The 21,863-nt window shown below is 38.7% G+C and overlaps 1 protein-coding gene and 1 long non-coding RNA gene across 50 annotated transcripts in view; both read right to left on the bottom strand.

The window, feature by feature from the left end:
• The window catches only part of SEC31A (SEC31 homolog A, COPII coat complex component), a 76,893-nt gene extending 65,532 nt beyond the window's left edge, over positions 1-11,361 (bottom strand). For 13 of the 48 annotated variants that reach the window (XM_072755794.1, XM_072755816.1, XM_025998190.2 and 10 more), the window contains exon 1: positions 11,177-11,340. The gene's annotated coding sequence lies outside the window, so the exon portion shown is untranslated. Of the gene's footprint in view, positions 1-11,176 lie in introns of all 48 variants that reach the window. The other 35 variants (XM_025998187.2, XM_072755782.1, XM_072755813.1 and 32 more) reach the window with 13 other exon arrangements.
• A 2,256-nt stretch (positions 11,362-13,617) lies between these two features.
• Positions 13,618-21,847, bottom strand: LOC112919693 (uncharacterized). 2 transcript variants are annotated; one of them, XR_012001050.1, is made up of 6 exons: positions 21,350-21,489; positions 20,954-21,031; positions 19,067-19,140; positions 15,947-16,017; positions 15,027-15,154; positions 13,618-14,918 (listed from the first exon to the last, which is right to left on the bottom strand). It is a non-coding gene; the product is annotated as an uncharacterized lncRNA (long non-coding RNA). The 2 variants fall into 2 exon arrangements; XR_012001049.1 differs by lacking the exon at positions 15,027-15,154 and having other exon boundaries at positions 21,350-21,847.
• Between the last annotated feature and the right edge of the window lie 16 nt (positions 21,848-21,863).

Raw genomic sequence — 21,863 nt, 5'->3', positions numbered from 1 at the left:
CATTTCTCATGCCATAAATAAGGTTGAGCTTCTTTTTTATAGGGTTATGGGTCATCCACATTTCCTTCTCTGTCACCTTTTTGGTCTATTCTTGTCTATTTTACTTGTCTATTTTTCTATTGGATTGTCAGACTTTATTTTTATTATTATTATTTTTTACATTTCACATTTTTGTTGTTGTTGTTAGTAAAGTGATATTAGTTTATTAAGCAAAGTTGCAGAGAAAGCTCTCAGAAGTGAGAGGAGTCCTGACAGAGTTGCCCTCCTTTCACAACATTTTGATTTTTAAAAAATAGATTTTATTGGGGCATTCGGGTAGCTCAGTTGGTCAAACATCTGCCTTCAGTTCTAGTCATGATCCTAAGGTCCTGGGATCAAGTCCTACATCAGGCTCCCTGCTCAGCGGGGAGTCTGCTTCTCCCTCTCCCTCTAACCCTCCCACTTGCTCATGCTCTCACTCCCTCACTCTAATGAATAAATTTTTAAAATCTTAAAAAAAAAAAATTCATCAGAGCAGTTTCAAGTCCACAGAAAAAGAGTGAAAAGTCTAGAGATCTCACATTCCTCCCTCTCTCTCTTCCCCCAATCCCGCTCCACTCGCCCCTACCCTAGTCTTTCCCACCATAAACTGTCCTGTACCACAGTGGTACATTTGTTACAATCCAACCTATATTGACACACCATTATCAAGCAAAGTCCATGGTTTGCTTTAGGGTTCACTCTTTGGGTATTCTATCAGTTTGGACAAATGAATAATGACACATATCCACTCACCTGTATCCACCCATCCACAGTTAAAGTATCACTCAGAAGCTTTCCTGCCCTAAAAATTCTATGTTCTCCCTCTTTATACCTCTCTTCCTCCCTCATGACAACCACTGATCTCTTTACTCTCTCCAGAGTTTTTTTTTTCCTTTTCCAGAATGTTACTTATTTATATAGTATGTAGCCTTTTCAGATTCGCTTCTTTTTTTTTTATTTTAAAGATTTTATTTATTCATTCATGAGAGACACACAGAGAGTGAGAGGCAGAGACACAGGCAGAGGGAGAAGCAGGCCCCATGCAGGGAGCCTGATGCGGGACTCAATACCAGGACTCCAGGATCACACCTTGGGCTGAAGGTGGTGTTAAACCACTGAGCCACCCAGGGATCCCCATTTTTTTTTTTTTTTAAGATTTTAGATTGACTTCTTTACTTAGCAACAGGTATTTAAAATTCCTCCCTGTCTATTTGCAACTTGATAGCTCATTTCTTTTTAGCACTGAAAAATATTCCATTGTATGGATGTAGCACTTTTTAAGAAATGGTTTCTGAATTTTGAGTAGGTAGAAAGGCCTTTTGCATGCCAGGGTTATGAAGAAATTCACCCATATTTTTCTTCTAAGCAAGTTCATCAGTGGCCTTTTCTTTTCATTTAAATTTTGACCCAGAACCTGAAATACATCCCGGTATACAATATATGCTCATAGTTTGTTTTTCTTATTACAATGAAACCACTTATTGAAAAGTCTATCTTTTTCCTACAATTTTAAGATATAACTTTTATCATGTACTATGTTCCTATATTTAGGTTTATTTCTGGAATTACTCTTTATGTTTATATTCCTATAGGTAAGGATCTACATTCCTGTATATATTTAGGTTTATTTCTGGATTCCCGTTCCTTATGTCCATTTATTTATTTACATGTTAGACATTCCACTGTTTTTTTTTTAATTTATTTAAGCAATCTCTATACCAAATGTGGGGCTCGAACTCATAACCCTGAGATCATTCCAATTTTAGTATATGTGGTGCCAAAGTGAGTACAACCTTGAGATCAGGAGTGCATGCTTTACTAATTAAGCCAGCTAAGTGCTGCAAGCATTCCTTTGTTTTAAATACTTAGACTTTACAGGAGTAGGATTCTCATAACCCCTAACCATTGCTTATCTCCCACACCATTTTCCTTACTGTCACTGTTTATTTTATTACATAAACTTTAGAACAGTTTGTGCCTAATTCCAGAAAAAAAGAGAACGTTAATATTTTTATTGAATATGCATCAAATTAATATATTAATTTATGGAGAAACTGACACAATGTTGAATCTTTCCACTGAGAACATGTTGTCAATTGGGACACCTGAGTAGTTCATTGGTTAAGTGTCTGTCTCTGCTCAGGTCATGATCCCAGGGGTCCTGGGATTGAGTCCAGACTCCTTGCTCAGCTGGGAGCCTGCTTCTTTGTCTGCCACTCCCCCTGCTTCTGCGTTCTCTCTCTGACAAATAAAGAAAATCTTAAAAAACAACATGCCTTTTAAGTTTTTTTTTTAATCTTTCAGTATTACTTTAAATTTTTTGATATATTGGGTTTGTTTATTCCTAGTATTTTATCTTCCGGTTTATAAATGTGACTCACCCCCATCCCACAACCATTATATAGACTGTCTTCCTGGTATTGTTTTACAAAGGCTAATAGCATTCGTACTACCCTATCAAGCAGTAGTGATAACAATTGAGATTTCTTGTCTTTTTTCCCTTCTTTAGTGGAAAGCCTACTATATCACCATGGGACATGACTTTAGGTTTTATTTTTATTTTTTAAAAAAGATTTATTTATTTATTTATTTATGATAGACACAGAGAGAGAGAGAGAGAGAGAGAGAGAGAGAGAGGCAAAGACACAGGAGGAGGGAGAAGCAGGCTCCATGCTGGGAGCCCAACGCGGGACTCAATCCCGGGACCCCAGGATCACGCCCTGGGCCAAAGGCAGGGGCTAAAGCCACCCAGGGATCCCCTGACTTTAGGTTTTAAAATACACATATAGGGCAGCCCCGGGGGCGCAGTGGTTTAGCGCCGCCTGCAGCCCCGGGTGTGATCCTGGAGACCCCGGGGATCGAGTCCCACGGAAATCAGCCATCAATTACTGTTTTATTAAATGCTATTTATAAAGACTGGGTTTTGAATTCTGTCAAATGCTTTTTCATGAGGTAATCAGAATGACCACAGATTCTTCTTGGGTCTATTAATAAGACAAATTATACTAATAGATTTTCTAATACAGACCATCTCTTTCTACCCTGAATAATAAACTTCTCATGATGTATTATTCTACTAATGTGCTGCTAGATTCCATTTGTTTAACAGAGTTTTGCTTCTGGCATTGTAAAACTGCGTCTATACTTTTCTTCCTTGCAACTGTCATCAGGTTTTGATATCAATATTATTACTCACTTCAAAAAAAATGTAGTTTTCCATCTTTCTCTATGCTCTGAAACAGTTTCAACAGCAGCACTGAAATTACTGTTGTTATTTTTTTCAAATATTTAGCAGAATTCTCTCATGAAACATCTGGGGTTGATGGTTTTTGGGGAGGAGCTGCTCTTCTAATTTTCTCTATTTCTTCTATAGAAATTGATCTATTTGAATTTTCTTTATTCAGGGTCATTTCTTGTAAATCTTATTTTCCTATGATAATCCTTTAATTTTTTTTTTACAGATTTTCTCATTTTTAAAGACTTGAACACACTCATGATTTTTAAATTTTTGCTATTTATGATTATTTATCCTTACTACATATATTTGTGCTTTGTTTCCCCCTACTGTCTTCTTTAATAAATGATTAGCTTGGCTAGCAATTTGTCTATTTTCAAACAGCCAATTCATTACTTCTTTCTGTTTTCTAATTCACTAATTTCTTTTATTTTTATTAATTCCTTTCATCTTTTCATTTACTTAGATCTTCCTCTAACTTTTTGAGTTAAATGCTTAACCCACTCATTTTTATTATTTATTCTTCACTAATATAAATATATTTTTAAAAGATTTTATTTATTTATTCATGGAAGACACGGAGAGAGAGAGAGGCAGAGACACAGGCAGAGAGAGAAGCAGGCTCCATGCAGGGAACCTGACGTGGGCCTTGATCCCAGGTCTCCAGGATCACATCCTGGGCTGAAGGCGGCACTAAACTGCTGAGCCACCAGGGCTGCCCACTAATATAAATATTTAAAGCTTTGAGTTTCCTCTGAGCACTGCTGTAGCTAGATTCCATATATTTCTAGTATTCTCATCACTATGGTCATTTATATTCTACAATTTCCACATGTGTTCTCCATTGATCCAATAGTTGTTTGAATTTAATATGCAAGTAAAGGGATCTTCTTACTACTCTTGAGATTTTATACTATTTCTCCTTTTAAAATTTATTGAAAAAAATTTATTGAAGTTTCCTTTGGGGCCTATAGGGAAGTTTCTGTAAATGTTTCATGAGATCTAAAAAGAAGGAATACACTGTTTTCAGGGTCAAGTTCAATATATATTAAATCTACCCTATTGACTTAATTGTTTAGGTCATCTACAGTCTTACTGTGTTTCTATTTGATTTGTTCTAGGCCAAGAACACTGAGTTAAAAGTCACTTACTACTAATGCATTTTTGCTTATTTTTCTTGGTACCTCCTGAAAGTTACTTTTATTTAATACATAGTTATATGGTTGACAGATATTCATAATGTTAAATATTCACTGCCAAATACACATTTTAGCTTTGTAGTCTTTCTTCTTTATCTTAAGTAATCCCGTGGGCCTGAATTCCACTTTGTCTCATATTAAGACCAATATCTAGCTTACTTTTGTTGTGCCTTTATGTATATATATATTTTTTCCCTTTTCAATTTTTTTAAGGTTTTATTTATTTATTCATGAAGACACAGAGAGAGAGAGAGAGAGACAGAGACAGGCAGAGGGAGAAGCATGTTCCATGCAGGGAGCCCGACGTGGCACTCGATCCCGGGTCTCCAGGCCCTGGGCTGAAGGTGGCACTAAACTGCTGAGCCACCCGGGCTGCCCGCCTCTTCAACTTTTGAACTACTTTTTTGCTGGCTGCCTTAAAGACAGCAACAAATTTTTAAAAATTTAAAAAATCAGATTTTTCTTGGTGATCCAATTTGAAAAATGTTTAATAGATTAGCTAATAAGGCCATATAAAATTTTGATATAATATTTTCTCCTAATTTGACAGATGTGGTTGCTCTTCGTTCTGTATTATTTTGCTATGTTTAGTTTTATAATTAAAAAAAAATACTTTCCCTGTTGTTCCTATTCGTGTATTTATAATTATTCTGATAATTAGGATTAATTGTATTTTTGTTCTAATATGTATTTCTGGTTCTATCTTTTTAGTTTAAAATGTTATTTAGTACCATTAATCCTCTATTTCTTTACACAGTAATTACTATGGAGCACTAATGATATTAGTTTACATAATCTTACTGTCCTTCTTGTACTACAGTTATAGTCAACAGTATTATCTTTCTCAGTGTTTACCTTTGTACTGTTGAATATCTTTATACTTCTACCAATTGATTTGTCAGCTTTAAACATTGTCCTTTGACTCCCAGCCATTACAGATGAGGCGATCCATAAACTTATTCTACCTCCAATTTTTTTCCTACTTTCCACTTTTTATTTTTTTAAAGTTTTATAACCAATTCCTACATGATCAGATATTTAACATATACATTTTATTCTTTCTTCTTTTAGTTTCAGGTCTGTAGTTAAATATATTTAAACCTCTCCAACATTTCTTTTGCCAGCTTTCTTACTCATCTCTAGAGGATGAAGGTGATGTTCCAATAGCTTCCTTAAGAAAGCCTTAAGTCTATGTATATCTGATGTGTTTATTTAAGTCTAATATGCCCTATGCTTTACATGTTCCAATTGTTTATACTTGAGATAATAAAAATGAAGGCACAGAAAGATTAAATCATTTGTACATGCTAGCGAGGGGCAGAGCCAAGATTTGTTTTGTTTTTATTTTTATTTTTTTAAAAGATTTTATTTATTTATTCATAAGAGATACAGAGAGAGAGAAAGGCAGAGACATAGGCAGAGGGAGAAGCAGGTTACATGCAGGGAGCCTGACATGGGACTCGATTCCAGGTCTCCAGGATCATACCCTGGGCTGAAGGCGGCACCAAACCGCTGAGCCACCAGGGCTGCCCCTGTTTTGTTTTCAAAGATTTTATTTATTTATTCATGAGAGACAGAGAGAGAGAGAAAAAGAGAGAGAGAGAGAGAGAGAGAGAGAGAGAGGCAGAGACACAGAGGAGCAAGCTCCATGCAGGGAACCTGACATGGGACTCGATTCTGGGACTCCAGGATCACGCCCTGGGCTGAAGGCAGGCGCTAAACCACTGAGCCACCTGGGCTGCCCCCAGAGCCAAGATTTGAACTCAGAAGTTTACTTTCAGAGTCTAATCTCTTGTTACCCCAACAAATTCAGGTATTTTAATCATAGAACACATACTAACATTTAGAAGAAATAATAACAAAGCAACTAGGATTCATGGGGACACTAAGAGAAGAAGAAATGGGGGCACCTGGGTGGTTCTTTCAGTTATGCATCTGCCTTGGGCTCAGGTCATGATTGGGATGGAGCCCCACCCCACATCTGTTTGGCTCCCATTTAGGCAGGAGTCTGCTTCTCCCTCTCCCTCTGCTCCTCCTCTCTGCTCATGCGCTCTCTCTCTTTCTCTCTCTCAAATAAATAAATGAAATCTTTAAAAAGAAGAAATGTATTTTAGAAACTGTGCTAGGTTAGGCAAAAGTGGATTAAGGAGGTTCGATCATGTGGTTAAAAGTAATAGGCCTCTGGAGTCAATGCTGGTTCTGAACATTGGTTCTGCTACTTATTATGATACACTAGACACATTGTTTAATCTCCCTAAGCCCCATTTGTAAAATGAAGATAAGAGTCACTACCTCATGGGATGTTCTGAAGTTTAAATGAGATAATGTATTTTATATAGGGCCAAACTCAGTGTCCAGCACATAGGTTAACATGGGCTTTAATATGCTATTTTTAAAAATTATTACAAGCATGAGATTAATCAAGAAAACTACCATCTAGTTTCCTAAGGCTGTTCTGAAAAAAGAGGGAAAATCTCAATTTTCTAAGAAGCGAAAAAGCCTATAAATGAAATGCTCTCTTTTCTCAGCCAACTGTTTTTATTAAGAAGTTCAAGTTCCAGCTACTTTCAGAGAAGTACCCTAATGATCCAATCCACAATGATCTAAATTATCTCTTAACTGTTTGGACCACTTTAAATATTTTATAATAAAGTGTCTTATTCTAATTTAACAAAACTTTATAACATTCTATTAGTACATACTGTTACATATTTTTCCATTGCCTTTTTATAACCACCTGTTTTATGTCATCGTCTCATTAACTTGACAAATAATGTACTTTTTTTTTTTTTTAAGGATTATTTATTCATGAGAGAGAGAGAGAGAGAGAGAGAGGCAGAAACACAGGCAGCGAGAGAAGCAGACTCCTCGCAGGGAGCCTGATGTGGGACTCCAACCTCCGACTGAAGATCATGCCCTGAGCCAAAGGCAGACGCTCAACCACTGAGCCACCCAGGCGTCCCTAACGTCTTTTTTTTTTTCAATTAAATATTACAACTTTTACCCTTTGTGGAATCAAAATTGCCTAGCTCACAGTAAGGTACAGAAAAAGTTTTGCTTGTTTTATTTTGAATGTTTATATTTAGGGAAATATAAAAAGACTGATGAGCTAGAAAGATCACTTTCAGGTAAAACATTTAATTTTTTTAATTCTTAAGTGTTTAAAGGAAAAATAATTTTAATCACTTTAAGTTTTCTTATTTAAAAAATAGGGGAAAGTATCATTAAAGGAAAAAGAGGTTTTAAAAAATGCTTTAGAAAAAATGCTTTAGAATAATTTCTAAAAGTGAAAACAAAATATCTATATATATTTTTAAAAAACCCAACTGAACAGAACTATATCTAAGAGCAAAGGTACATTAAAGGTTACCTAATTCATGAACACTTAGTTAATGTGTAACATTTACTGAAAGAGAGAGAGAGACAAATTCACAAGTACATAAAATGGTTAAGTGGGAATACAAAACATTTATAAAAGTCTTATTTCTTGTCCTTAGCACTCAATGTTCCACTAAATGCAGTTGCACTTATTAAGTTGTACTGAACACAAGACTTCAATACCAACTGTTGTTGTTGTTGTTGTTGTTTAAAATCACTACAATAATGGCCTGGAGCTATGTTAAGTGGTCTGAATTTAATTAAAGAGTACCGTAATTTTATCCATTGCAATCATTCTCAAAACACTAAGAATACTATGGAAATACCGCCTGTGTATTCTCTTAGAAATGATCATTTAGTTGTAACTAATTTTCTTGAAAATCTGAAGGTTTAGATTAAACCATGTGTACTCCCCAAGTATGACATGCTTCAAAAGCCTTGTGCAATTTTTTTCAATATCATATATGATTAGAATTTACACTATGCAGACTTATTTAAGACTATTTTACACAGAACAAAATCATTATGATAACACAAAAAGAAAACTGCTAGGACAGTGGCTTGTTCACGTGTCATCTACAAGACAATATTTATAGCACAGCAATCTAGGATATGGAGTCTGGAGTCATACCCTCAGTTTAAATCCCAGCTCCACCTTGTCCTAGCTCTGACATGCTCTAAAAGGCATGTATCTTTCCCTATGTGTGTCTTGGCTACCCACTTGGTAAAATAAGTATAACAAAAGTCTGCATAAGAAGAGTTGCTGTGAGACGCCTGGGTGGCTCAGTGGCTGAGTGTCTGCCTTCCACTCAGGGCATGATCCCAGAGTCATGGGATCAAGTCCCACATAGGGCTCCTTGCTGGGAGCCTGCTTCTCCCTCTGCCTGTGTCTCTCCCTCTCTCTGACATGAATAAATAAAATCTTAAAAAAAAAAAAAAAGAGTTGTGAGAATTAAATGAGGCATTACACAGAGGGCTTAGAACAGTAGCTGGCACGTAGTAAATACATGCTTGTAAATATCAGCTATGGCAAAAGTCACAATTTAAAATTTTAGTTTATCACAATAAATCTCCAAGAATACCTCTACTGAAGGGGCACCTGGGTGGCTCAGTCGGTTAGAGTGTCCAACTCTTGGTTTTGGTTCAGGTCTTGATCTCTTGAGATCAAGCCCCACATAGGGCTCAATGCTGAGTGGGGAGTTGGCTTGGGATTCTCTCTCTCCCTCTGCCCCTCCTCCACTGCTTGCTCTGTGTTCTTTCTCTCTCAAACAAATAAATAAATCTTTTTTTTTTTTTTAAAAAGAATACATCTATTGAAGAAAACTTATTTGCCAGTGTAGAACTTATTTTTTCACCCAAGTTTCTCCCCACAACATGCGTGTAGTTAAATGCATGCTATTAAGTGGAAGCTTTTTTCTTTCTGCTCATTTTTTAACTGCTAATTCTGTAAAGCAGTACTAAAACCTAACAGTTCTATTGTCTGAAAAATACCAAACTTACACTACTACATATAAAGATGACTCATAACTCAGAAAGTAAAAAGTGGAAGAGTTAATAGAATTGCAAACTCTGACTCTCAAAAAATCGCTAGCTGGCACTGCATCTGGTAAAAATCCATCTTGTGTGGGCAAGTATCTTATCATGGATGGGCACATTTGTTCTAGAGTATTTATTTACTGTTATTGATGTTCTAGGCTCATCTCACTCAACCAAAATCAAATCAAAGAACTAACTGCGTTGAACTAAATGCTGGTGTATTTATTTATTTATTTATTTAAATTTTTTTAAAAATTTATTTATGATAGTCACAGAGAGGGAGAGAGAGAGAGAGGCAGAGACATAGGCAGAGGGAGAAGCAGGCTCCATGCACCGGGAGCCTGATGTGGGACTCGATCCCGGGTCCCCAGGATCGCGCCCTGGGCCAAAGGCAGGCGCTAAACCGCTGCGCCACCCAGGGATCCCAATGCTGGTGTATTTATCTAGAATCTAATAAGTAAAACTTTTTGACCTGAAATTAACCTAAGAATGACAACATTTCTAAAAACACTGTAAAAATCAATTTTAATAATATCACCTGACAAGAATTAATTTGGGATCTGTAAACCTCATGAAATTATATAGAGAATTCTGTGTGTGTGTGCATTTTTCTAGGAAGGTGATCCAATGCTTTCATCAGATCCTAAAAAGGGAGTGGAATTCCAAAAAGTTAAGAATCACTGCTCTTTCTAATTTCTTTCTACTCTTATGTTATTATTATATTATAAATTATATATTATTGTTTCAAAAAGAACCTGCTTATATAAAATTAAGCAGTCTAATTCTAAATTCATTCCAATCTCACATTTCCCAAATAACTTTGGACATGTATAACATAAATTCACAACTACAAAAACACTTCAAGTTACCCAAAAATTCTTAGTCTACAAACCTTTCCCAGAGCTGTTTAAGAAACAGTAAGAAACAAAGAGCACAGAGGAACCACTAGAAACTACCCGTGAGTAAACTTTAGCCAATCCCAGAACAATCAGTATGTACAGAAAACAAGGGTCGGTATGAGAAGAGCGAGGCTCTAATTATCTATTGAACAGTTACAAGTGGCGACAGTCAAATTTCAGCATTCTGTAGTTAGAAAAGGCAGTTTTGGAGAGAGGATTTAGCACAGATCATCACTGCAGTTTCACAAAGACCTGCTTGATAAAGTTCATAATGCCCACAAGCCCATGCCATATTTTTATTCGTTTTACACCTGCCCTGTAGTTTAATCTCTCATTACAATAACTTATTAGCAAAAACATACAACACTTAATGAGATTTCCTTCGAGGTATGGGCTTAGATTGGCGACTACCCTTAAAATAATCCAATCCCGGTTCAATGACAGGAGCCTTCCGTTGAAAACCTATGAACCCTTAAACCTGGCAACAGTTCAAATACAAACAAAAAATCATAAACTAAAGTCAACCAAAGTGATCCCGAGGTTCGCCTCCTTCCCTCTCCCTCGGGGCCCGCACCTCTTTGTGCACAAGGGTGTGAGGGTCTTCTAACCTCCCACCCCAGTCACCCGCCCGGCACGACCCCCCGTCGCAAGCCTCAGGGGAGCTCCTGCTCAGCAGGGGAAACGTTGGCGGATGTGGATCGGCGCGATCCCCGCAGCAGCCGTGACGCCAGGCTTGTCCCGACGGGCCCGAAACCAAGACCAGGGGCGCGCCGCCACCACAGACCGGGCCTCAGGCTGGCGGGCACCCGCGGCGGCCGATGCCGCGCACCCAGCTTTCGCCGGTGCTTTACCTCACGGCCCGAGGGCCGGCGAGGAAGACGGGGGTGGGGGGGGAGAGGCGGACACACCTGGCGGGGACCCTCGGCGACCGGTTCCTGTGTTAGCGCGACGTCCGTCGGACTCTCCCAGCATTCGCCGCCGCCCCTCCTCCCGCCCCAGGGCCACCTCCACGTTCCGCTTCAACGTGGCAGCCGCAGCCCCTCCCAGCCGGCCGGGCGCCGCTTCCGGGAGCGACGCCTCGCCCGGCCCACTCAGGCGCGCCGCCTGCCACGGCACTTCCGGGAGCGGCGCAGGCGGCGTCCCGGGCCTGGGTGCGCGCTGCAGGCCGGCGGCGGGCTGGCTCGCTGCTGGGGCTGGAGACCTGCTCTGAGGGACGGCGTGCACGGCCGGTGCGGTGACCCGGGGTACGCGAGAAAGAAAGTCTGGCCGGGTGTAGCGGTCGGCTGAAGAGCGGCCCGGGCCGGCAGAACGCCACGTAGCGTTAGTCCTGTGAGACGTCGGCGGCCCGGCGACACTGCCAACACCGGACTAATCGCGTGAAAATCGGGCTGCAGGGCCCTAATTGCAGTAACTAATTTGTGATTCGCTCTTTGAAATTGCATAGTTAGTTCTACAGTATTACCGCTTTTGGGGAACTTTTTTAAAACCAAATGGGGGGATCCCTGGGTGGCGCAGTGGTTCGGCGCCTGCCTTTGGCCCAGGGCGCGATCCTGGAGATCCTGGATCGAATCCCGCGTCCGGCTCCCGGGGCATGGAGCCTGCTTCTCCCTCTGCCTGTGTCTCTGCCCCTCTCTCTCTCTCTCTCTGTGACTATCATAGATAAATTAAAAAAAAAAAACCAAATGGGCTCGTCAGTCTGTTGTGGACGTATTTGTTACTCCAGCGGCGTAGCCCGGTTAGCTCGTGTGGCACGGTTTGAGATCTACGAAGGTTTGCCCTTACGTCACTGGCACTCCACTAGCTCTGCCAGACCCTGGCATCTAATTAATCTATTGCTTGGATGTTGTTCTTAGTTTAGGAATTGTTTTGCAGCAAAGAAAGGAAAACCAGAGGAAAAGCACTTGGTAAACGATCAGAACTTGGATTGAACCCAGGTCTTCCTGCTAGAGCAATTCTCTTCCCATTACGCCCATCAAACCAACGGTCTCTTTCCTCAAGCTTCTCTAAAGCGCCTTCACTTCTAAGTACTAGAGAGAATGTTTGCACTCCCACTACATTTTTTTGAACACCTTTTAATGTCTTATACTTGTTCAATTTGAAAAGCCAAGTTTATTTCTCTAGGACAGAAATAGACTAAACATCACTTAGGCTACAGTAGCTAATTTCTCCTGTTCTACAAAGCCATTTTTATTGAACTGCAAGTTTGCCTAGAGATACCAATAAAAAAGTCTTTTAAAAGTGGGCTCATGGGCAGCCCCAGCGGCGCAGTGGTTTAGCGCTGCCTTTGGCCCAGGAACTGATCCTGGAGACTCGGGATCAAGGCCCACGTAGGGCTCCCTGCATGGAGCCCACTTCTCCCTCTGCCTGTGTCTCTGCCTCTCTGTGTCTCTATGAATAAATAAATAAAGTCTTTATAAAAAATAAAAGTGGTCTCATTATTTGTCAATACTGAACCCCCTACTACCCAGAAGCATACATTGGTATGGAGAAAGTTTTCATTTGAAAAACTTCACCAAAACTCAATGATTCAAGCAGTAGTTATATTCTTTGGTATCATTTAATGTACATGTTGCTATTAGAGAAGTCAAACTATAAACCTCCCTGCTCCCCATCCCCATTTGTAGGCTCTGTGAGGTTAAGAATGGTATTTCATGAAATGTTTCATGACTGGAACACAGCCACTTTCAATGATTTATGTATTGTCAATGGCTGTTTTCCTGCTACATGGGCAAAGTTGACTAGTTGCTAGACACCATAATAGTCTGCAAAGCCTGAAGTATTTCCTGTATGGCCTTTTAAAAGAAGTTTGCCAACTATTAGGATTTTACTTACGATCCTTTAATACTCAAAATCAAGTATGAGACCGTATTATAAATTTCAAAGCCTTGACATAGTAGCATACAAAGGCAGTGTGAAAAATGTCCATTGTAACTGGTGATCATAAAGGTAAAGTGTATTTGTGTCTAGACTTAATCTGTTCATAACTGGTTAGAGTTCCTAGCTTGGTGTAAATGCAGGGAGCTCTTACTTGGACTATGCAAACTGACACTTAAAAGCAATGTTAATGGGATTAACAATGATCGTTCTGTAAACTTGAAAGTTATTAAAACATTAAAAACTCTCTTGATGTTGGTTATACACATAAAAAATATTTAAAACAGGGACACCTGGAGTGGCTCAGTGGTTGAGTGTCTGCTTTTGGCTCAGGGCATGATCCTGGGGTCCAGGGATCCAGTCCCACATGGGGCTCCCTGCAGGGAGCCTGCTTCTCCCTCTCCCTATGTCTCTCTCTCTCTCATGAATAAATAAATAAAATCTTTAAAAAATAAAAACATTTAAAACAGAAACATTGAAAATTCTAGAATTTTATTAAAGTCTCAAGAGTAGTTTTATTTTTATTTTTTTTTCAAGAGTAGTTTTAATATTGCTTGCCTTCTCATATAACTTACAGTATGGAGCAAGCATCTTTTCTACACCTTGGCAAATTGTCATACTCCTTTCAACTGAGTTTGGATTTGCCTCTAAAATTTATCCATTCAATGTCATCAAATAGGAGTGTTCCTTTAATGTGGTTTTTCACCTGCCATCACTTCCTCTGAAACATATTGATCCTTTACAACACACAACTGCTTTCATCATTTATAACAATGCTCGCCTTCACTAAATTCTTCTGGCTGTATATGTAGAACTACTTCTTGATTGGCAGCAGTGTCAACATTCCCATGGTCATCTGTATCTTCTAGAACTCCAATTGCATTCCAGCCAAACCTTGTGAAGTTTTTACATAGTAGTCTTGCACTACTGTGCAAAGCAAAGACTACCTGTGATTCTTGGAATATGGGTGCAAATTTCACAGATGTTTCTCTGAGCTTGTAGCTTCACCAGATAGCAGAACATTAATCAATTCATGCTGACTTTGTAAACAATGAAACCAGCCTTTATTATAAGGCAATAAGATGTTCTTTTTCAGTCTCCTTGTAGTTACCATTTTCCTTCAGTGCAGCAACTAACCTCAACACTTTGGCCTGAATACTAGCCAAACTGACTGGGATTTATTTTTACAGTCCTCAATCCAAAGGAGAAGTAAACATTCCATTTCAACCATACATGCCTTTCTGTTCCTAGTGTAATTTAAACTAAAAAATGTTAAAGCATTTTACCTAAAAGTTCTTGCTTCATCGAACTTTAAAAAGATGGTTCATTTTATAGCTTCGTGTAAGCCCAGGTCTTATCTTGTCTTCACTATGCTGTCACCATTTTCAAATCTTCTAATGACATCCAATTTCATTTCTGGTGTTAAAACTTTCTTTGCTGCCCAGTCATCTTTGTTGACCAATTCTGTCACATGGGTTTATCAGTGGGAAACAAGTAGGCAACATAACTACATGCTTTACTCTGTGTGTGAACTATTAGATGTTCAGTGATCAATCACCAAGAGACTTTGAAAGAAGCGATATAAGTGTTTACTGACCATCTTTTATATGCATAATCTTTTGTGGAATAAAGAGCTATCTGCAAAACTTATGCAACAATCTGGTTACTATTGCGGTAACTGAAATTTCAATCATGTTGTAGAGGGATTGGTGTTATTTAACTCAACTGTGAAAACTGATCTTCAAATATCTGGAAACAGTGCAAAGTAAGGACTACCTGTATTTAAAAAGAAAAACTTGTATTAGTTCACAGAACAGCCAACTTTTAATCCAATCTAACTACTAACCAAAGCTAGCCATAGATAAAAAACAAAAACTGAATTACTCATTGGAGCTGGAAAAATGTTTGAAGACAATGTAATACAAAAATCTTCATATTAGGATTTGCAGACAGTCCAAAGATATCCTTTTCAGAGTTTAGGCCCCCTTTCCTCATTTCAATAATCTTGAGTTCTGCAAAAGAGTAAAGTCCTGGACAAATCTACTGTTGTCCAGATTATAAAACTTTACAATTCTCACAAGGCACAAGGCTGTATGTGTATATAACTTATTCCATACAAGCCAGCACTATGTTTACTTCTGAGTAACAGTAGCATCCATCACATTAATTTTTTAGTTTTGTTTTTGAATGCACTTATTTGTAAATCTTTTCATTAAGGCCTATAAACAAAGTTTTTATCACTTTTATGTTGGTAGAAATTTACGAAATAATGAATTTAAATCAACATTGAGTAGTTGTAAAAATTTTTCTATTTAATATTCCTCAAATTTGTAACACCCCAAGACAACATGCCTAATTAGTGACAGATTAATGTGGTATTAGATTTGAGATTCCCAGCTTTTGACTACCTACGTACGTATCTACTATTCTTGAATAAAGCTTAAGTTATAGGATGGACGTTCACTGGCATATTAAAGAGTCATTTATAGAACATCCAAAAGTTAAGCAAACTTAAATCCTGGAATATATGATATCTAGTTTCATATATTCTAATAATAGCCCCTATCTATTTCAGGGGTTGAATTACATCATTATTTTTGAGAAAAGATGACCATCAAGGTTACAAGTCCTGACCCCAGCTACCAATTGCCTACCCTGAATCAAATCTATTGATTTAGAAAACTATATCATCTTTGAAAGCTCAAAGCATAAGGAAAAAAAAATTGAGTACGATATTCACATTATGCTCAAATATCAACTGTTTGCTAAGATCTGATTTTCTGTTCATCAAATTAACCTCTTACCTTTCTATAAACGTTCACTGTTTATCAGATCTGACACGTGATATTAAGAAAACCACCCTTCAATTTCATTTCTAAAAGGAAAAACATTAATAAATCAACATACAAAAACTACATCTTATCTATGCTTTTTTTTCTCCCACTATGATTTTCTTTTTCCATTATGTCCTCATCCACATACATTAATCACAACAAATCATGATGTGAACAGCAGTGGAAAAAGTTTAATCATTGGACATTTGTATTTTTTTTTCCTATTTTCAACTTAAGCTGTAATCGTAAGGTTTTCATGGTTTAGCCCTTTCTATAGAACACATAATAAATGCACATTTCTTTAAATTTTAATTATCATAAATTCCCCAATTTTACTGTGATTGGGAAAAAACTCATACCAAAGATAATTTCAAGTGCATTATCTATCTACTTTGTATAAGATTACCTTACACTAATTTAGAAATGTCTTCTCAACGTTAAGTTTGACGTGGAGGGTCGCCTGGATGGCTCAGTGGTTGAGCGTCTGCCTTCGGCTCAGGGCATGATCCTGGGATACAGGATCAAGTCCTGCATCAGGCTACCTGCGAGAAGCCTGCTTCTCTCTCTGCCTATGTCTCTCCACCTCTCTGCTCTCTCTCATGAATACATAAATAAAATCTTAAAAAAAAGTTTGACATGGAAAGGGTAATCATAACTTAAATACATTCCAAAACTGAGTTATCTTGTTTTATATGTAATGCTTGTTATTAGTCAAGGTTTCTAATAATCAGAAGCAATTAAGCTTTATAGGAAAAGGAGCACAGCTGTCACTCCTAAGAAATAACTTTTAAGAAGGGATAAAGGTAAAAGGCAGCTCAAAAAATTACAAATTTCAGGCACTAATTAGAATCCTGCCAATTAGGGGCATTCTGATTGCTTAGCAAAGTCTATATTTTATTCATTAAGAGAGACAGAAGACTATGGGGGGAGGGGATCAACAGAAAGAAAAAGTATGGGGTACCTCCCTGGATGGCTCAGTGGGTTAAGTATCTGACTCAGGTGTTGATCTCAGGGTCGTGAGTTCAAGCTCTATGTTTGTCTCCACACTGGGTGTGGAGTCTACTTATAAAAAAAGAAAGAAAAAGACTACTTACCATATTGGATAAATATCAAGCTTTCGAGGAAAAGGACAAATTGCTTTAAAGCTGCTACTGCATATTTATACCTTTATTCCATCCTATGTCAAATATTTCTGCGCCTTTAAGTAACTGGACTACATTCCTTGAAAAACTGGAAACAGAATTTTTATTTTATTTTTTTTTAAAGATTTTATTAATTTATTCATGAGAGACACAGAGAGAGGCTGAGACACAGGCAGAGGGAGAAGCAGGCCCCATGCAGGGAGCCCAACGCGGGACTCGATCCCGGGTCTCCAGGATCACGCCCTGGGCTGAAGGCAGTGCTAAACCTCTGAGCCAGAGGCTGCCCAGAAACAGAAATTTCAACCATTCCAAGTCAGTCTGCACCCTAAGCAAAATTCTCAATTTTTCTCTATAATCTGCTTCCAGCTTCTCTAACCACTTCCACCTAGGAGAAATTGGGAGAGGGGAAATGGGTACAAGAAAAAAATATATATAATCAATGTAGAGTATTCTCTAGCTATAAAATGAGCTTTCTTACATACTCCCTAGAAAATTTCCAAAGGAACATAGCATCACTTATGGAATCTATATATGCACAGGCAATTATACACCTTAGAAAAGAGAGCATTTACTTGGATACATACACTCCTAATTATCTGACCAGAGGGTCAAATATTAAACTCTTGATTCAATAAATTGAAGTGGTTAAAAAAAAAGTGTAGTAGTCAATCCACAATCCACATTCAAAAAGTAAAATACAAGGATGCCTGGCTGACTCTTCATTTTCACTGGGATCATAATCTCAGAGACCTGGGACTGAATGAGCCCTGAGTTGGGCTCCCTGCTCAGTGCAGAGTCTGCCCCTGCTTTGCTCTTGCGATCTCTCTAAAATAAATAACAAATCTTGGGCAGCCCCGGTGGCCCAGCGGTCTAGCGCCGCCTTCAGTCCGGGGTGTGATTCTGGAGATCTGGGATTGAGTCCTGTGTCGGGATCCCTGCATGGAGCCTGCCTTCTCCCTCTGCCTGTGTCTCTGGCTCTCTCTCTCTCTGTCATGAATAAATAAATAAATAAAATCTTTAAAAAAATAAAATAAAATAAAAAATAAATCTTAAAAAATAAAATAAAATGTACAACTTACGAATTAGCTAAAAAGATCTTTAAATTTTTTTTTATTTTTTAAAGATTTTATTTTATTTATTCATAAGAAACATAGAGCGAGAGCGAAAGGCAGAGTCACAGGCAGAGGAGAAGCAGGCTCCATGCAGGGAGCCCAATGTGGGACTCGATCCTGGGTCTCCAGGATCACGCCCTGGGCTGCAGGCAGCGCTAAACCGCTGCGCTACTAGGGCTGCCCAAGATCTTTAATTTTGAGGAAAGGATTAGATTCAGAACAGTTTTTTTTACAGCTGGTCACCAATAATTTCAAAACTGAAAAAGGATGAAAAAGTAAGAATGTAAGTCAATTACTAGAAATACATCTTAACATATGAGGGCAACAAGGGTTCCAGTAGAACTAGCTAAGAATCTGATAGAAGGGTAAGTGTTCACCAGTCCTAGAAAGCAAAAAGTCTATTTGCTTTTGAGGTGCCTGGGTAGTTCAGTTGCTTAAGTGTCAGCTCAGGTCATGATCTCAGGGTCCTGAGATGGAGCCATGAGTCAGGCTCCCTGCTCAGCCAGGGAGTGTGCTTCTCCCTCAGTGTCCCCCACCATGCTCTCTCTCAAATTAAAAAAAAAAAAGTTTACTTTCATAGGGTTGTTTTGAGAAGTAAACATTGTTTATAAAAACTATACTGTATATAAAATGCTTAATACAATGCTTGATCCGTAATGGTTTAATAACCATTAGCTGTTACTTTTCCTCCCAAGCTACTGAATTAATGAGATTCCCTAATAGGAAGTAGATTTCACCAAAGCCTTCATAAATCTTTAGTTGGACAATACTCCATTTCTAACTCACTACTATTGTTCCAAGATACTTAATACATTTAAAACAGAAAGATATACTACCTCCCCTGTATATTTGGAGTAATTATCTTCCAAGGCTGAGGAATCTTTTCCCAACATCTCCAAGAATGTAATTCCTGAAAAGAGATATTTTCTTTTAAATTAGCTTGCACAATTGCCAATGCCTTCTTTAACACAGCTTACATATCCTCATTTAGATATTCAATAAGCACAACGGTTCATTATGTGAACAGCAGTGAAAAGGTTTAATCACTGGATATGAAGTTATTGGAGGAAGCAAAGATAATCAAATGATCAAATTGAGAACCTCAAAGTCAGGCAGTAAAACAGTAAAAAAGAGCAACAAAAATGTAAAAATTATAAACAAATATAAAGATACATAAATACAACTCAAAAAAAAAGATGCACTTATGAAGGATTGCATATTTCCTTATCCAGAAGTATACTAAGAATACCTAGGGCGGTGACCCCCTGTGGCTCCCATAAAGTTTTTCATTTAATCAGTCTACACCATTAAAGTAAATCTGTTTTGCAGCAGAGCAATTTTCAGTAACTTGCTTGTAATTAATAATTACAAGAATGCCTTGAGAATAATGTAAGAGCCACAGTTTCATCTTTCCTAGATAGCCACAGTATCTGGAATCCAATTAAGCAGAAAAGACCTCTATTCCTCCTAACAGTGATACCGAATTAGCAACAGGGGTACTTTCAACTCTAACATAAGAAAATGAAAAATGATGGGACCCTTGGGTGGCTCAGTGGTTGGGTGCCTGCCTTTGGCCCAGGGCGTGATCCTGGAGTCCTGGGATCAAGTCCCACATCGGGCTCCCTTGCATGGAGCCTGCTTCTCTCTCTGCCTGTGTCTCTGCCTCTCTCTCTCTGTCTCTCTCATGAATGAATAAATTAAAAGAAAAAAATCTAAAAAAAGACAAAGAAAAATGAGAGCCTGCACCTGGGGCTCCCTCCCTAGCTGCACCCACCCACCCTCAACAGGTTATACCATTTAGCAGCCCATTAGCTCAGAGCTCCACTTCGTTATCTATAACATCTAGCATCCACCAACCCTGTTCTAATGTAATATACCTTACAGTAGTCTCCACTGAAGTTAACATTTAAAGGGGTCGGAGGAAGGCGTAGGAGTTCTTCCCCAGGTACTTGTCACTATTTTAGAGATTATCAGACTGCATAGATTTTGAATAGTCAATGCTAACTTTTTTCTTCCTACAAGCACTGCTTTTTTCAGATACACAATTTTTCTAAATATAAATTATCTTTCAGGAACACATATGACATTAGAGTAGAAACATGTTATCTATTGGTGTGCCACATACTGAAAAGACAAATTCACCTTAACCACTGTCTCTACACTCAAAGAACATCCTCTAGCAGGTTCCCTACAAACCCTAAGTCCTTAAAAATCAGGCAACACCACAATGAAGTACCACCTCACACTCTCAGGAACATGAAGAAAAGGGAACCCTCATCCACTGCTAGTGAGAATGTAAAATGGTCCAGCCAATTTGGAAAAAGTATGTCATTTCCTCAAGAGTTTAAACATAATTAAGTATATGATCCAGCAATCTACCCCGAGGTATATACTCAAAAGAAATGAAAACATATGTACACACACAAACTTGTGCATTAATGTTTATGGCATAAACATTCCCCCAGAATGGAAACAACCCAAATATTCCATTGATGAATGGATAAATAAAATCATGGCAGTATATGCATACAGTGGAACATCTTTTCGCAATTAAAAAACGAAGTGCGAAGAAAAAAATGAAGTACGGATCAATTTTCCGTCAAATTCAGTACTATCCTTAGGCCATGTGACTTCCAGAAAACTACAGACACAAAAGCTGTTAATTTCGTTCAAACAAGATAGGAGCATATTATAATGGAAAAGTAGATGTGAATAAGTAATACCTTTGGCTGGAATTTGGATAAAGGAACAAAAAGGGAAAAAAAGAAGCAATGTCTTGGAAATGTTGCAATCGTTCTTGCCTGTTGGGAGAAGGAAATGAAAAAGTTGAACGAAAAGTACAAACTGTTGTTTCCTTAATGGACTCCAACAAAGTGGAAGAGAAAGCAGCTGCTTAATATGTTAAGCCATCTCTTAAGACACGAAATAGAAACTACGCCCTACGTTGGCCTCAATTTGTCTCTTCCACGAAAATCGGTAACTCAGGCCGTGATATCGTTCTACGGCCCTGTCACTCCTTGAAGTTATCCATGATGCCCCAGAGCCCAACCAAAATCATTTCATTGTCTCTCCCCTCCTGCTCCTCCCAGTGCTGCCGCCAAGAGCCCCAAGGACCTTACCTTACTTCCTTCTTAATTCCCCCGCATAGTGACAAATTCCCTCCCTTGTAGAAGAGGGTTCGTTGAACTAAACGTCGACGTAGCCTATTCAAGCTCCTCCGGGGTGACTTAGCTCAGGCCAACGACACCAACAGCTCCTCTGTTATCTCCCCACATCAAGGAACCACCAAATACAATGCAAGGAGTCGATAGGCCTCTCAGAAGATAAATTTGTTTCGAGGCCCAATCTTGTCTTCAATATTCCTACGGCACCGCGTCTATTATCCGTCTCCGTCCCAACTCTACCTCCAGCCATATCTTCGTCACTTTCAGAATTCGCACCGGAGACCTAAGCGCGTGCCCCTGGATTCGCCTCAACTTCGCTGCTGCCTCTTCGCTTTGCATTCTCAAGTTCGGCCTCACGAGAATCCCGATGGCAACGGATGTAAGCAGACGGGGTTGAAAGAGGAGGAAAACGAGCCCACCAACGACTAAACCCCACCAACCACCCTCGAGCACAGAGGGAGGAGCCGTC

Source organism: Vulpes vulpes, chromosome 4, assembly GCF_048418805.1.
Source record: "Vulpes vulpes isolate BD-2025 chromosome 4, VulVul3, whole genome shotgun sequence".
Lineage (NCBI taxonomy): Eukaryota > Metazoa > Chordata > Mammalia > Carnivora > Canidae > Vulpes > Vulpes vulpes.
Note: the sequence above shows the minus strand (reverse complement) of the source record. Positions and strands in the feature narration are given on the sequence as shown.